Genomic DNA, 14,133 nt, shown 5'->3' on the forward strand with positions numbered 1-14,133 from the left:
AGATAGAGAGGGATTACAGGATATCAAGCAGTATTTTCCAAATGGGGTAACAACTGCTATGAAAAAGCATTCTATTGTAATAATGAAAGTTATCTTCTTACATCTGCTTGCTGGTCTGGAATCACCAAAGAGATGAAAATTTCTCTGGCAGCAGAATACTCAGCAAACCTGCTGTGGGTGGTTTGCCAGTGGTTACTGCTCTGAATAACTAATGTAAATAAGCCCCTCACCATTACACTGGGAAATACCAGATGAAGCACTCTCTTCTGCTTAGGCTGACATGAATCTTTTATTTCTCTGAAACCTCTCTTTTGCTACATCTCTGTGAAACTGGTGAGAGTGATTCTGGGGGCATCTCACCAGGCTCTGGGACAGTGATGAAAACCATTGGAATCACTGTCCCAATTCTTTCAAACCATGTGTCCTCTGAGGTGTGTGCAAAAACTAGAGAATAGATTTGATGGCTGTGCAGAACAGTCCCTTCCAAAGCTTCCATGGGATCTGGGAACACTGCCTCTCTGACTGATGAGGCTTTACTGAAAACAAGTGAATACTGAGGCCAGGGCTACCTGAACTGAGTTGCTGTGAGTCCAAGGATCTCGGTGCAAAAGGTGCTAGCAATAGCCCTGTGCCAAGTGTGCAAAAATGAACATCTTAGCAGTGAATTGTATTTGGAAGAAGTACTCTAAATTTACACTAGAAAGTTTTCCTTTGTAGGACACTTTAGACTTTGCTGGGTCTTGCTATACTTAGAATCTCAGGACAAGAATGCTGTTTTTTCTTTTTTGATTGGATTTCAATCTAGAAAATGATTATTTGAAGGGAATCTTCAGGTGTAACTGTAAGTACTTGCTTAGCAACCTTGTATTAATGGCCTTTCTGAACAAAGGTGACCTTGAGTACACGAGTATTTTTCTTTCTCCATTGTGTCTAGTTTTATGACTCAGCTAGGGATGAAAATTAACCCAGTTTGCATAGAATTGCACAAGTGCATTACAGGGACCCTCCATAATACATAAAAATAAATTAAATTTAATGAGGGCCAGTGCTGGATTCTGCACTGGGATGGGTAAACTCTGGATGTGTGTACAGATTGGGGAATGAGATGATGGAGAGCAGTACTGTGAAAAGGGGTCCTGGTCAATGGCAAGTTGAATATGAGAATTTTCAGGGCAACCATGTTCCTTTATATTTCTCTATTGCCCTTTCTGCCTGCTCTGGAGCCTCCTTTCCTCCTGAGGAAGCAGTCATAAGCAAGAAGGAGATACCCCAACTTGCTGGAGCAAATGGGTTTTGCAGTTTCCTAGGACTCTAAATTTTTGGTAGAGTTATTGAGGAACTGGGTGTGGGGGGAGATATGTGCCCTGGAAGTGGAAGCTACTGGCATCTTGAGCTGTTGTGACTGCAGGCAAGGTAAGGTGGTCAGGTCTTCTCTTGTATCCTGACCCACATATTCATATTCACACCCCCCTCTCCCTTTCCTGTCCCTGATGGGCAGGGTGAATAAATGATAAATGCATTGCAGAGATGGGGAAGCTGTGGGGATTGCAATTGACTTTGGTACACATCACCCTTCCAAAGAGTATAAAATGCTGCTCGAGACTGGGCTAACTGTGCAAACTGGCCTTCCAAGGTCGCAGGCAGCTTCCAGGTGTATTCCCCACGCTGACAGGGACGGCTGCAGGGTACATCCGGACTGAAGATGGGTAACACTCATGAGGATGTGGAACACTCACCTTTGGGTGGGTGAGTAAAAGCAAGCTCTAAGATTGATCACACACAGACATCAAATTCTAAAGTAGCTCCATAGGTGCTTTGTTATTGTGACTTCTGCAGGGCCCAAGACTGTGGATGCCAGCCTGGCCAGGGAGAGAGAAACGGCAATTGTTTCTCACAGTGCCTTGTGAGAATTTTAGGGAGTTGTAGGAATGTGATAGCTTGTTAGTATAAACAATCTGCAAGTGGTGTTTTTCCACTTTGTTTTCCTGTTCTTCTCAAGGACAGTGTATGAGAAAGATGTTTTTTATTAACTAGCCAATCGAGCAGAATGTATCATATCGGTTTATATAAACCGGAGACTCCTTTGTAATAAAGTTTCTTTTTCTTCTCTTGCAATTGGGTCTCTTGTCTGTTCTTCTGTCATTCTTGGCTCAAGGGTGTCGAAAGACTGCAAATCTGTACATTTCTAGCCAAACCTACATTATAATATAAACCTTTAAGGTATTATATACTGCACTGGAAACATTTAGATACTGTTATTAGCCATAAGTCTTGTCATAATCCTCCTCCCAATCAGTGTCATATTTCTCGCACCCTGACTGAGAGCCTTCTCTCTATTTCTCTGCTGTCACTGTGTAGGAGCAGGTGAAGTGAGGTGGTATCCCCCTCTCCTACCTGATGGGCCATAGGACCTGTGATAAAGTTATTGGGAACTTTCCTGTTTAGTCCTGTTCTTTGTGTCAAGTCTTCAGAGGCAGCTATCCTGGAGGAGAAAATTCACTTCCAGATCAATTCATTGTGACTTGTTGCCATTGCTGCCCTTAAATTAATCTTTGCAGGGATACATGTAACAAATTGGAGAATTGCTAATATTATACTTGTGGCAAATATATTAATTTCCATTTTGTGATTTCAGTATCTCTCTTCCCCCTCAAACAGTGCCAGCATGAAGTTGAAGCTGTTTCTATCATTCAGCTTTGTTTAATGCACTCCTGCAATAAAGCTTTTAGAGCATAGTATGAATGCATTTATGGTGGCTCCTCAGACACCTCTTACCCATCAATTTTAGTAGTATGGCACAGTCTGTGCTATAAAACACATGTAACAAACATGCTCTGCTACAAAAAAAAATCTTAAGCAATATCCGTAGCTTTTTAATGCATTACAGACCTGAAAATGTTAAATTCAAGTATAAGGAGGGGATCTGCTGGTTTGGTTTTTTTTTTAATTTTTAGGGAAAATTGTTCATTACTTGACTCTGAATATTAGATAAGACTAATTTCTGGCACAGGACTTTTTGAAGGTTTTGTATTGCAGAAAATCTTGCAATCCTCAACACCCTCTCCATTCTCTGCAAACATTTAGAACAGCTATTTTCTCCTTCAGATGACAATTTTCATTTCAAGCAGGCTACAAGAGGTCATTTAGCTAATTTATGTGGAGATGAGGGAGGGTTGGTGGCACAGGCTTGAGAAATCAGGGAGATATGCAGCAAATAAGACTGCAAAAATAGTTGATGAAGTGCCATTGCTGTCAGCATTTGCAACTGTAGATTAAGGTGTTCACATCCTAATTTAGCCTTGTGCTTGAGGCACACCATTAACCTCCTGACAGCTAGCAAAGTGCATGCACTATGGATCACCTGATCCATTTTTTTTCTTCCAAATGTTGACTGTTTAAGTGCTGCAGAAGTGTTAAAACTCTCTGGCCACAGGCTCTGTTCTAATTTTAAACTGGAGTGATTATATGGAGATATGGAGCTGATGCTATTGACGGGGACAGCATGTTGTCTCTGAAATACAGACAATGTTCCCAACTATTGTCACACACATCAACAGCCTGGCTTCTCCTCTCCAAGCTGTGTGTTTCAGCAAATTCCAGAATAATAAAATTTCAGACCATGTTATCTTCTATGAGTAATTCTCCTGCTTATGCAATGTTATTCCAGGAACTGTACTCTGCCAATGCCAACAATTGGCAGAGATTTTTGTTCCAACTCTTGCCCTGCTTTTAAGCAGATTTTAGCTATCGCAGTAGATTATGCTGTGTGGGCTATTTGTTTTTCTGTGACAGTTATGTGTTAAATTTGATATTTGAAAGATAGCTCCTGTTACAAACCTTACATGCATTCATCTTGATGTGGGGTGAGTAAGAATAGAATAATTTTCTCATGCTGTGCATCAGTCACACAGATTCCCTAAAATGTTTTGGGTATGTCCAAATCCAGCCAATAAATTACTTTCATAAAAGTTAGCCTAAATCCTTGGATTTGAAGGGAAGTCAATGATAGATCCCAAAATCTGGTTCAGTAAGGCACAATGGAGAAATAGCAGCTCTGGGCTGTTCTGCACCCAGGTGACCATAGCAGCACCTTCCCTCCTCTTCAACTTGTTACAAGTTGATCCCAGAACAGGTGTATAGTTTAAAATGGCCAGAAAAACACTTCCGGTGAGATTTGCTATATGAACAGGTTAGCTTCAAACTGTTCCTGGATTTTCTTGTTTTCCCCTCTGAGATGCGGAGGTTTTCATTATACTTTGATCCTGTCAGTATTTTTCTTGGTGGGAAGAAAATATCATCTTGAACTTGCTGAAGTTTTTAGCAGCCTCCTGCTGTGGAAGAGGTTTTTTGTGGAGGTGCAAACGGGTACAGATCTGTTAAGTGTAACATTGCTCCCTGTTCTTCTGGCAGCCCTTTTCCCTGTGCTCCAGATGATACATGTTAGCAAGTGCATAAAACTTTTCACTTCCATGAAGCTTCTGCTTTTTTTTTTTTTTATTTGGGAACTTGCTTTCTCTAAAAGAAAACAAGCTAACAGGTGTATGTCTTGGATTCCTTGATCCTTGGTGTTTGAGTAGTGACTAGTGAGTTCCAGGAGGGGGAATGAAAATCAAAGTACCCATGCTGCTGAGTTTTTTTCAGTTTGTGAGTTGTGTTCAGGATGGATGCAGCTGCTAAAGGCTTGCTTTAGATTTTGGGGTCCATGAGGGAGTTAAATCACTGCCCTCATGGAATGAGTCACCCCCTAACTGGGTGAGTCACCCAAAACCAGTGAGTGTTTGAGTCATCCCTCAACTGGGTACTGACTACTGTACCATGAGGAGATGGTCCCTGCCAGAATACAAGTGCTGCAGTTCACAGCTGAACCTCTTAGAGCCTATTTTTTTTTACAAAGGACACTGGGAGCCTGGATATTTCTCCATGTGAAAGAAGTATGGTTACATGTCAGTTCTTGGAACTGTGTGTGTAAATACATGGCAAAAGAAGAAAAACCTTCCACAGGTTCCACTCTTGGAGAATGACTCAGGAGCTGCTAGCATAATGGAATGACTCTTCCATGACAGGGAACAGTGGGAAATGGTGTTATCACTGCCTTTCCAATATATTTTCTTTACCATGATCCTCTCCTTCAGACATCTGGGCTGTTAAGGATGCTTGAGAAGAGACTGGCAGTCTCTGAGTGTGCTTTGGCTCATTCTCAAGCTGTGCTATTCACAGTGCCCTTATCCTGAGCCAGGCTAGGGTCATGCCTTACTTTGCAATAAAGTATTATTTCTGGTGATCTCTGCACAGAGATGGCCTCAAGGCAAGATTTTTCTTCCAGTCCTTTACAAGGCTACCGTGGCCTGATGAAGGACAAAGTCAGTATTCTAATATCACATGTTTGTGTCTCTGCTTTCTGCAGTGGGAGGGTTTTGTGCTCTTAAGAAACATGAAGATAAAGAGGGGAGATGGATACATCTGTTTGAGTGTTCCTTGATATTGAACCATCATTGAAAGCCACTTTGAATGAAAATGCAAATAAATGGCATTGTTAGGGCATGATCCAGAGTGTGACAGAGGGCAAGTCTTTTACCATTGCAGTGACTTTTGGCTTGAGATGGAGATCAGAAAGCCCCAAATTCTCGTACTAACTTTACTGATTGTAATAGATAGTTTATAATGGTTGGGCACAAAGGGTTAGAGTGAATGGGGTAACAGCAGGCTGATGACCAGTCACTAGTCAGGTTCTGCAGGGCTCCATCCTCACCATAGGTCTCTTCAACATCTTCATTGATAACTTGGATGCAGTCCCACAGACTGGAGTTCCTGGTCAATGTCAAGCTGAATATAAATCATTGTGCCTGGCAGCCAGGAGGGCCAAGCATGTCCTGGGGAGCATCAGGCACAGCATCCCTGATGCCTTGAGGAGGCTGACCTACAACAGAGGCTAGATGGAATAAAAGAATAAAGTAGATATTTATTAAAAGGCCTTAATGGATACACTTTGCGCAGTGCAGGAGCCCAGCCAGGCCTACACCCAAGATGGACCCAAAATGGTCACAAGGTGGACGACCAGTCACAAGCCTCTCACTTCTGTAAGTTTTGGTGCATTAGCCTATTGGAGTTAATTGTCCAGGTACAGCTTCTGATTATGAAGTACCATCCTTCTTGGTTTCTCTCTTCAGTCCACATTGTTTATGCTCTTGTGTCTGACACTTGTATCAGTTGTCCTTGGTCCCAGGCTAGAAAAGGAATTGTTTTGTCAACCTACTCTGTGAAGAGAGCTTACCAACACTTAATATGAAGCTCAGAACTACACACTAAAGCAGCACAAAATCTGAAAAATATAAAAGCTAAAACTTAAGGACCCTGCTGGGCAAGGGAGGGGATTGTCCTGCTCTGCTCTGCACTGGGGCAGCCTCACCTCCAAGTGCTGGGGCCACTTCTGGGTGCCACAATATAAAAAAGAAATTGAGCTGTTAGAGAGTGTCCAGAGGAGGGCAACAAGGATGGTGAAGGGTCTGGAGAAGAAGACCTATGGGTACTAAAATGTATTATTTAAGAAACTGTCCGTGCATAGACAACTCATTCTCAGTCCCACCTGTGGGCCAGCATTTCTCATTAAAACTTCATGCACAGTGTCTTTCAGGATGACAACCTCTTCTTAGAAGTAACAGACATTACTGTGAGTTTCTGTAAACATTTGTTCAGGAGAGTTCCACCTTGCACATTCCAACATAAAAAATAAAACTCTGCAAGAACAGTTCCAATGAAGCATGGCCATGGCTGAGATTGTAGACTAGAAGGAAGATTTCTGTCAGTATTTCCCAATGGATCCTTTCTGAGAAAAAAAAAATCCAAATCCCAATTTTTCTAGAATGCTGTTACTTTATTATTCTTCTAGCTGCTCTGTTACATGGATTTCTTTTCTGCTTTTGTGGAGCACTGTTAGAGGTGGTTACTGAGGAGGTGGTGTTAGGAATTCTTCAGGTTGTGATGTGTCAGGTAACAGTTTCTATAGTGGTTTTGAACCACAGTCCAGAATTGTTTTTTCTGATCATGTAGGCAAACAGAATCTTAGATTACAGTTAGGTAACTATAAAGAGAATATTGCTAAGTTTTTGTACAGCAGGGTTTGTTAGTTTTCACTTTAGTGATCCTCTCATAAATCCATAAGGCTAGTGTGGATGTTCTTGGTCCCCATTAAGTTGTCAATGCATCAGTTTCAAGCTAAGAAAAGCCTCTCCACTATTTCTGGCCCTACTGTATAGTGCTGCCTCTCTCAAGCCTCTATGGTCTTGTATCACTGTCATATTTTCTGAAAAATCCCTTCGCCAGGATTTCTTCTCCTGGGAAGCTGAGAAGCCTCAGAGAAAAATGAAAACAATCATTATCTGATCCGCTTCTCCTGTTTTGCTGCTTTGGAATGTGGTTTGGACATTGTTTACCAACCGGTCATTGTTTTATTGGTTCCATGTGAATTAATGACCAATCATGCACAGTCCAGCTGTGTTAGGACTTGGAGGAGTCAGTCACGGGTTTTTAATTAGTATCTTGTTAAGCTTTCTACATGTATCCTTTCTCTATTCTTTAGTATAGTTTTAGTATAGCATTCTTTAATATAATTTATATCATAAAATAATGAATTAGCCTTCTAAGAATGTGGAGTCAGATTCATTTCCTTCCTGCCACGGGGGACCCTGAAAATACCACAGTCTTGCATTAAGAGGCAGTGCAGAAAGATGCTTTTTAATAAGGATTTTGTCCAGCCTACATGGTACAAAATACTGCTGTCTGTATGTATGCCAGTTATGTGTGCATATGTATTCAAGTGCAACTGATCTGAAACATCTCAATGACAAAAGTCATTTCTGTGTCACTTTACAAAATGTGCTTGTGTCCTTTCCTTCACTTATTACCACCTTAATGTTTGTTTTAGCGTACCTGAAAGCCCCAACTACAAGTGTTTATTCTCCTTAAATGCCTGTCTAGCACTGTTTTACCTATTTGAGCTATTTATTAATTATTTGTTTGAACAACACCCCTGAGTCCTACAGAAGGCAAAGTCCCACTGCGACAAGTACTGTGTAAATATGTGGTAAAAATCCCTGCATTGAAGAGTTTCAATATAAACTCTATAAACTCTATTCCTTTGATCAACAATATATGATAGACTGCTGTGCCAATCTTGGTCCCCTCCAAAACTCTCAGGCTTCTAATTTATCCTCTATTTGATCCTGTAAATTGCAGAATGGAGGCTGAGATTGACAAGATGGCTGAGGTGGGAGGAAATGGAGAAGTACAATGGAAATAAGAGAAACAAAAATGATGGAGTAGTTTTTGTAACTTAGCAATGGTTAAACATTTGAGAAATGACTGGAGATGTGACAGGTACATAGTAATGAATTATATGGTGAATCAAAATAAGGGTGGGATGTTGCATTTTCTAGCATTAGAGCTTCAAGGCATTGTGGTAACCTAGTAGGTGGCTAGTAGGTAAAAGTTAAGGCAGAGTTAAAGGAGATAATAATCTGTCATGCAATGGAGAGTGAAGCTTTTAATGTACTTGCCACAGGATACTGGGCACTCAGAAAGCTTCTGTGGGCTCAAAGTGCCACTGGACAAATTAATGCAATAAAAAGACATTGCAGGAGATTAAATAGAGATGTTTCCTCTGGCACATGATTGAGAAACAAATTTCCAGTGGGCCAGGAAGTAACAACTGTGCTTTTCAGTTTTAACCCCTTATGTTTGCAGATATCCGTGCCTAGCCACTGTCTGTGATGGAACATTAATCCTTGCTGTGAGACAGCACATCTCAGTATTATTGTTCTGTGCTTTGTTATTTGTCATCATCTTCTTGGGGAAGTCTGGTATGCTAATGTAATGGTAGCCACTAGACTTTATTACTGTTAAATTTGCCAAAACTTTTTGCTTTGTGGACAAACACTGGCCTTTATTGCCCTTTCCTCAACACACAGCTGGTAATTTCTGTAAATGAGCCATTGCTCTTGGGCAGCTTGTCATAGCCAAACTCTTAAAGTAAATGAGCATGTCCCTAGTGTGCCAATCAGTTGGACCTGATCCCTCAACTATTTCCAAATGCTGTCTCCTTTTGACATTCCTGATGTCCCCTGGTCCAGGGAGGTGCTGTTACTCCTACACTGAATTCAATGTAACTACTTCATAGGTCTAGAAAGTTCTGTAACAAGGCTGGAAACAAACAAATGAAGCTAAAATAGGACTAAAAGCAGATGTAGATATAAATTCTAATTGTACACAAACGTGCAGATATCTTTGGCAATGGATGGTTTATAGTGGTAGATGCATCACAAGCATAGAAGGCCAGAATAAAGGAAGTTTGCATGGATCAAGATGGATTCATGGCCTATCTCTTTTGGGCCCACAGAGACAAAATAAGGGACCACAAGCATGCTTCATTCCCAGGCCAAAAAGCTAGGTATTTGGGTGCTTCTGCTAAAGGAGAGTCTATCTCAGTTGATACAACAGCCTTATAAATTCTTCTTACTGCTGTGCTCCTCACTTACGGACCTGCCATGCTTGCTGCTTGTTTCTAATTTCCATTTATTTTTGAGAAGTTATCACTATTTTTGCACAAGGTGCAGATTAGGAGGAATACATAGAAATCAGATAATAATCTAGAGAAAGTTGCAGGAATAATAGTAACATGACAATAATACCAACACTGTTCATGAAAGCAATGTTGGTACTGTGCACTGAAGAATATTCTGCATACTGAATACCTTTTCTTCTTTGAGACCCAATGGGTAACTTTGATGAGCAACAGTACCTGTAGAGACACTAAAATCATCACAGCTGTCAGATAGGCCTACGTTAATGTGTCTTGAAAGAGTGATTAATGGGTTTTGACAATATCATTGCATTTCATATTTAATCAGATTATGCATCTGTTAGGAATGGTGCAATCCTAACATCTGCAGTCAGAGCCCCTGATCTGCATCCAGATCATCGTTTTGGCAGGAGCATGAAGCATAGTCTGTGGTAGACTTTTGATAAGTTAAAGCTATGTGATGTCTAGTGTGCTTTTAAAATCATCTCTGTTTGCCTGCACAGCTCCTGTAGGTGTGTGTGTATGCTCATGGGCTCCTTTCCTGGTGAAAATCCTCCTATGGGAAAGAAGAGAGCCTGAAGACAAAGTAAATGGAATATTTAAATGGAAGGGGAGGGGTGGTGCAATACAGCGTTAGTACACATGTATCAGTATATGTGTGCCTAATGCTTGCTTCCCAGCTCTGCTAGGTGCTTCCTGTGTGACTTCTCTCAAGCTGGCTGCACTCCAGCCATAAGGGGTTGCCCTGGTTTCCTCTGGACCTTATCTTCATCTCTAATTTGGTTGGTAGTGCTTTTTGGTATTGTGGGGCTGTGGAAGGATGGGGGCAACAGCAGGTACACTAGTGGGGGTTTATCTGGCCTACAGATATTTAAAAGCTCATGATTTGAAGATGATCGTATATCTATTTGAGAAGCTCTTAAAATACATGGGAGTCTCTGCCTGGAAATACATGGGGCTGTCCCAACACTTAGCTTTATTATCTTTTAAAATAATTCTGCATTGAATTCTTTCTGAAACAAAACAAACTGCCTTGGCTGTCAAAACACTCCTCAAGTAGAGAACCTGAGGATACTATCACAAATACATATGGTCCAAGAATTAAAAAAAAATTCCATATGGACCATCTTTGGTACATACAGCATGAATGTCCTCCCCAAATGCTGTCACAAATTTAGCTCTGAAGTGTCCTGCTATGCTGTGCAATGACTGTGCAGTGACAAGGTAGTCCTTGTTGGCCAGGAGCAGGCAGGGAAAGGTAGTGGAAGTGAGCATGGGATGCACAGAAGAGTGCACACAATGGTTTTGGTTTCCCTAGGCACCCAGCAGGAGCGCCCAGTGACTGAGCAGCTCCCCTGACAGCAAGCTGGGGGATGTCCCAGGGGATTGGCAGTGCTCTGGAGTGAAATAACCTACTGGCATTCACACAGTGGGGAGCAATCAGGATTCTGACCAGCCTCATTCTCTCATCTTTCCAGATATGTCTCAGGGCTTAAAAGCAGGCTGTGAAAGGACAGTCCAGGGTGAGTGTGAGCAGGAGCCAAGTGTGAGCCCTCACTGTCAGTGAGACACTGTCTGCCTAGGGTCTGTTGGACTGTCACCATTGTTACACCAATGAAACTCCTCTGCTAGCCTGCAGGGCAAACACCCCCCACCCCTGAAAACGTGGGAGCAGGGCTTACAAGGCAGCTGCAGCCTTCATAGGGAAAGATCATTTCTAGCTTCACCTCACTCATTTCTTCTTCCTGTCAGGGACTTCATGGTATGCAGGGTCTTAAGCAATCTCGCACTTCCTTTGGAAGATGAGGTCCCTGCTTTGACAGACTGAAAAGAATTAATTTTCCATTTAAATACCAGCTGTCACCCCCGACTGGTTGCATGACCATCTACATCTGCAGGGCAATTTTCTTTTCAGAAAAACAAGTCATCCTGTTTGCTCTGTGAATCTCTAAAATTGAGGATTATTGTTTTGTAAATAAACAATAAGTAGTTAAAAGACATTCTGGTCAACAAATACAAAATAACAGCCTATAATTCCCTTGTTGTGACTATTGTAAAAAGCAGTATTTTATTAGACAGGCTTATGTCATCTCTTGGTATATATTTGCCTTCAGATGTGTCAAAAGGTGTCCAAATATCCATGATCAGATGCAAGGAGATGCTTTGAGGAATAATTATACACTGGTACAACAAAAGAATATCAGTGATTCATAATTTTGTTACATAAGTCATCATTGTCATTACTGGGGGAGGGGACTAGAATCACTTGTTCCACAGTGTTGTCTCAAAAATGGTCTTAAGGTTTTATTCCGTGTTTCGGTACTTTCTGTTGTATTCTGGCTATGCAGCCAGTTTGGAACCCTGATGTGGGAGATCCTGTTTTCATCTGATGTGGAAAATCTGCCTGTTTAAATGAGCTATTATTCCAAACTGAAAAGACACAAAACAAAGGCGCTGCTGAAGAAAGAAGCAGCATGAAGCACCTGGCTGGGAGAAACCTGTTGAGGAAAGCATACCGATGCCTGTGTCCGTACTCCCAAACAAGGAGCAAGGCATGCACTAACAGGAATGGTTTCCTACCTCAAGGCACTTCTCTGATGGTTTCCTTTGAGGGAGGTGTGGGGGAGCTGTAAGTTTTGGGGAGGATGGACTGTTTCCATTTTTGTGAAGTATGTTGTCTTGGGTATACTGAATAAACTGGGGAAAATCTTGAGAACAGAACCCGACTGCATTTGTCTCTGGCTATGGTGTTGTTCTAAAGACACCAGGCAAATGTTGGCTTAGTGAATCCCGTTGGCTAGGAAACCATTCCCCCTTCCTTGTCATCCTGTTTGCCAACAGGGAAACCTGTCTGAATTTTGACAGTTGAGTTCTGGGCCTTGGTGTGGAAACTGTGCCTGGAGGGTTTTCAGTATGTCCCTTACAGGCTGTTAGAATGAGGAGTGCATTTGGATTTCTTTTTCTTGAGCTCCACATTTTACTGTTGAAGAAATTTGAAGTGCTCCCAACTTCTAAGAAGGGTGGGAAAAAGCATAACCACAAAGGGTTGCTGAGCTTAAAAGCCTGAGAGCTAGTATAAAAACTGGTGCATGGCTTCATTAGTTGTCCTTCATCCATTAACCTCTGGACTGAGTTTGCCATGGAGCACCACTAAAAGCAAGTCTTGTGCCTTAGACACTCAGACCTTTCTGCTTGCCTGCCCTGTAGTCACCCAACACCTCAGAGAATAAATCAGCTCCAGGTTTTCCAAAGCCTCTAGAAGTAGAAGTTTCCACATCAGTTGTTAGTCTACCAAATTGGGATGTGCTGGGTAGATATTTGCCTGAAACTCAGTGTACAGGTGTATGAATATGTGCCTATGGGAGCTGGATGGTCACAATCTGTTTCTTAAGCTTGGTGCAAAAGATCATACCCGCAGGGGTGTGTTTATGCCTACTGTGAAATGAGCATTTGTCAAGCACCAGGCTCTGGCAGTGCTGGTGCTATTCTGAATACAGCTGAGAGCAGTTGTAGGCTGTGGGCTGCATTGTTGTGCAGAGTTTTTTGTTTAAGCATCTTGCCTGTGTTTTCCTTCTTGGCCTGCCTCCCTCAGGATTTAGTCTAACATTGCAAGCAGCTTTAAATATGCAAGATAAAAGCTGTTTGAAGAGTAGCACCTTGCCTGGCAAAGAAAAGTTTTGCTGTGCAGCTTAGATCCGGTCACCAAGCTCAATCAAACTTTATTTCAAAAGAGCTCTAGTCTAAGAGCTCTAGTCTAAGACTTGAGTGGTTAATGTACATTGCTGGCGTGAAGCTTGGTGTAATAACATCCCATATGCTTAGAAAGAGCAGTAGACTCCCTCTACCACTGGGAAGCGACTATTGTCATGTCTGTAAGAACAAAGCACTGCTTTTCTTCCTGCAACAACCTGCAGTGCTGTTACAGTGATCTACTTGAAAGAAATTTATCTTGTTTTTCCTCTTTTTTCAGTTCTGTAAGTCCCCAGAGTTCCACATTATGTCAAAAGTTTAAAAATGGACCAGTGAAAAGAATAGGAGTAACTTCTTAATGAAACCAAGTGTTTACTGTGGAGCAATGTGGTAGCAAGGTTTTAGCACTACTGACTTAAGTTAGTGGAGTCACCTTCTCTGGAAGCAATAAAAAGTTGTCTGAATGCAATTCTGAACAGCATGCTCTAGGGGATCCTGCTTGAGTAAAGAGGTTGGACTAGATGACTTCCAGTGGTCCCTACCAACCTTAACCATTCTGTGGGTAGTGGCTCTGCACAACTGCTTATTCAAGAAAATGAAATTATCTTTGTGTATTTAATTTCAGTGGTATTTAGAACTGCCTCACTCAGGCTTTTCAGAAGATTGCAGCCAATATCTGAGATGTGATGCTGCTCCACAGCATGTAATTTCTGTGTCTGTAGGGAATTCACCATCCCTTGGGAATTAGATCATCCTTAGAGAACTAGATCTGCAATTTGAAATTTGTGCTTCCTTAGCCAAATGCATTCAACTCCTCTGCCATTACTTTGTCTATATTTTCTCTGGGCTTTCCTATTTTTTTTAGCAGT

Source organism: Molothrus ater, chromosome 4 (assembly GCF_012460135.2).
Source record: "Molothrus ater isolate BHLD 08-10-18 breed brown headed cowbird chromosome 4, BPBGC_Mater_1.1, whole genome shotgun sequence".
NCBI lineage: Eukaryota > Metazoa > Chordata > Aves > Passeriformes > Icteridae > Molothrus > Molothrus ater.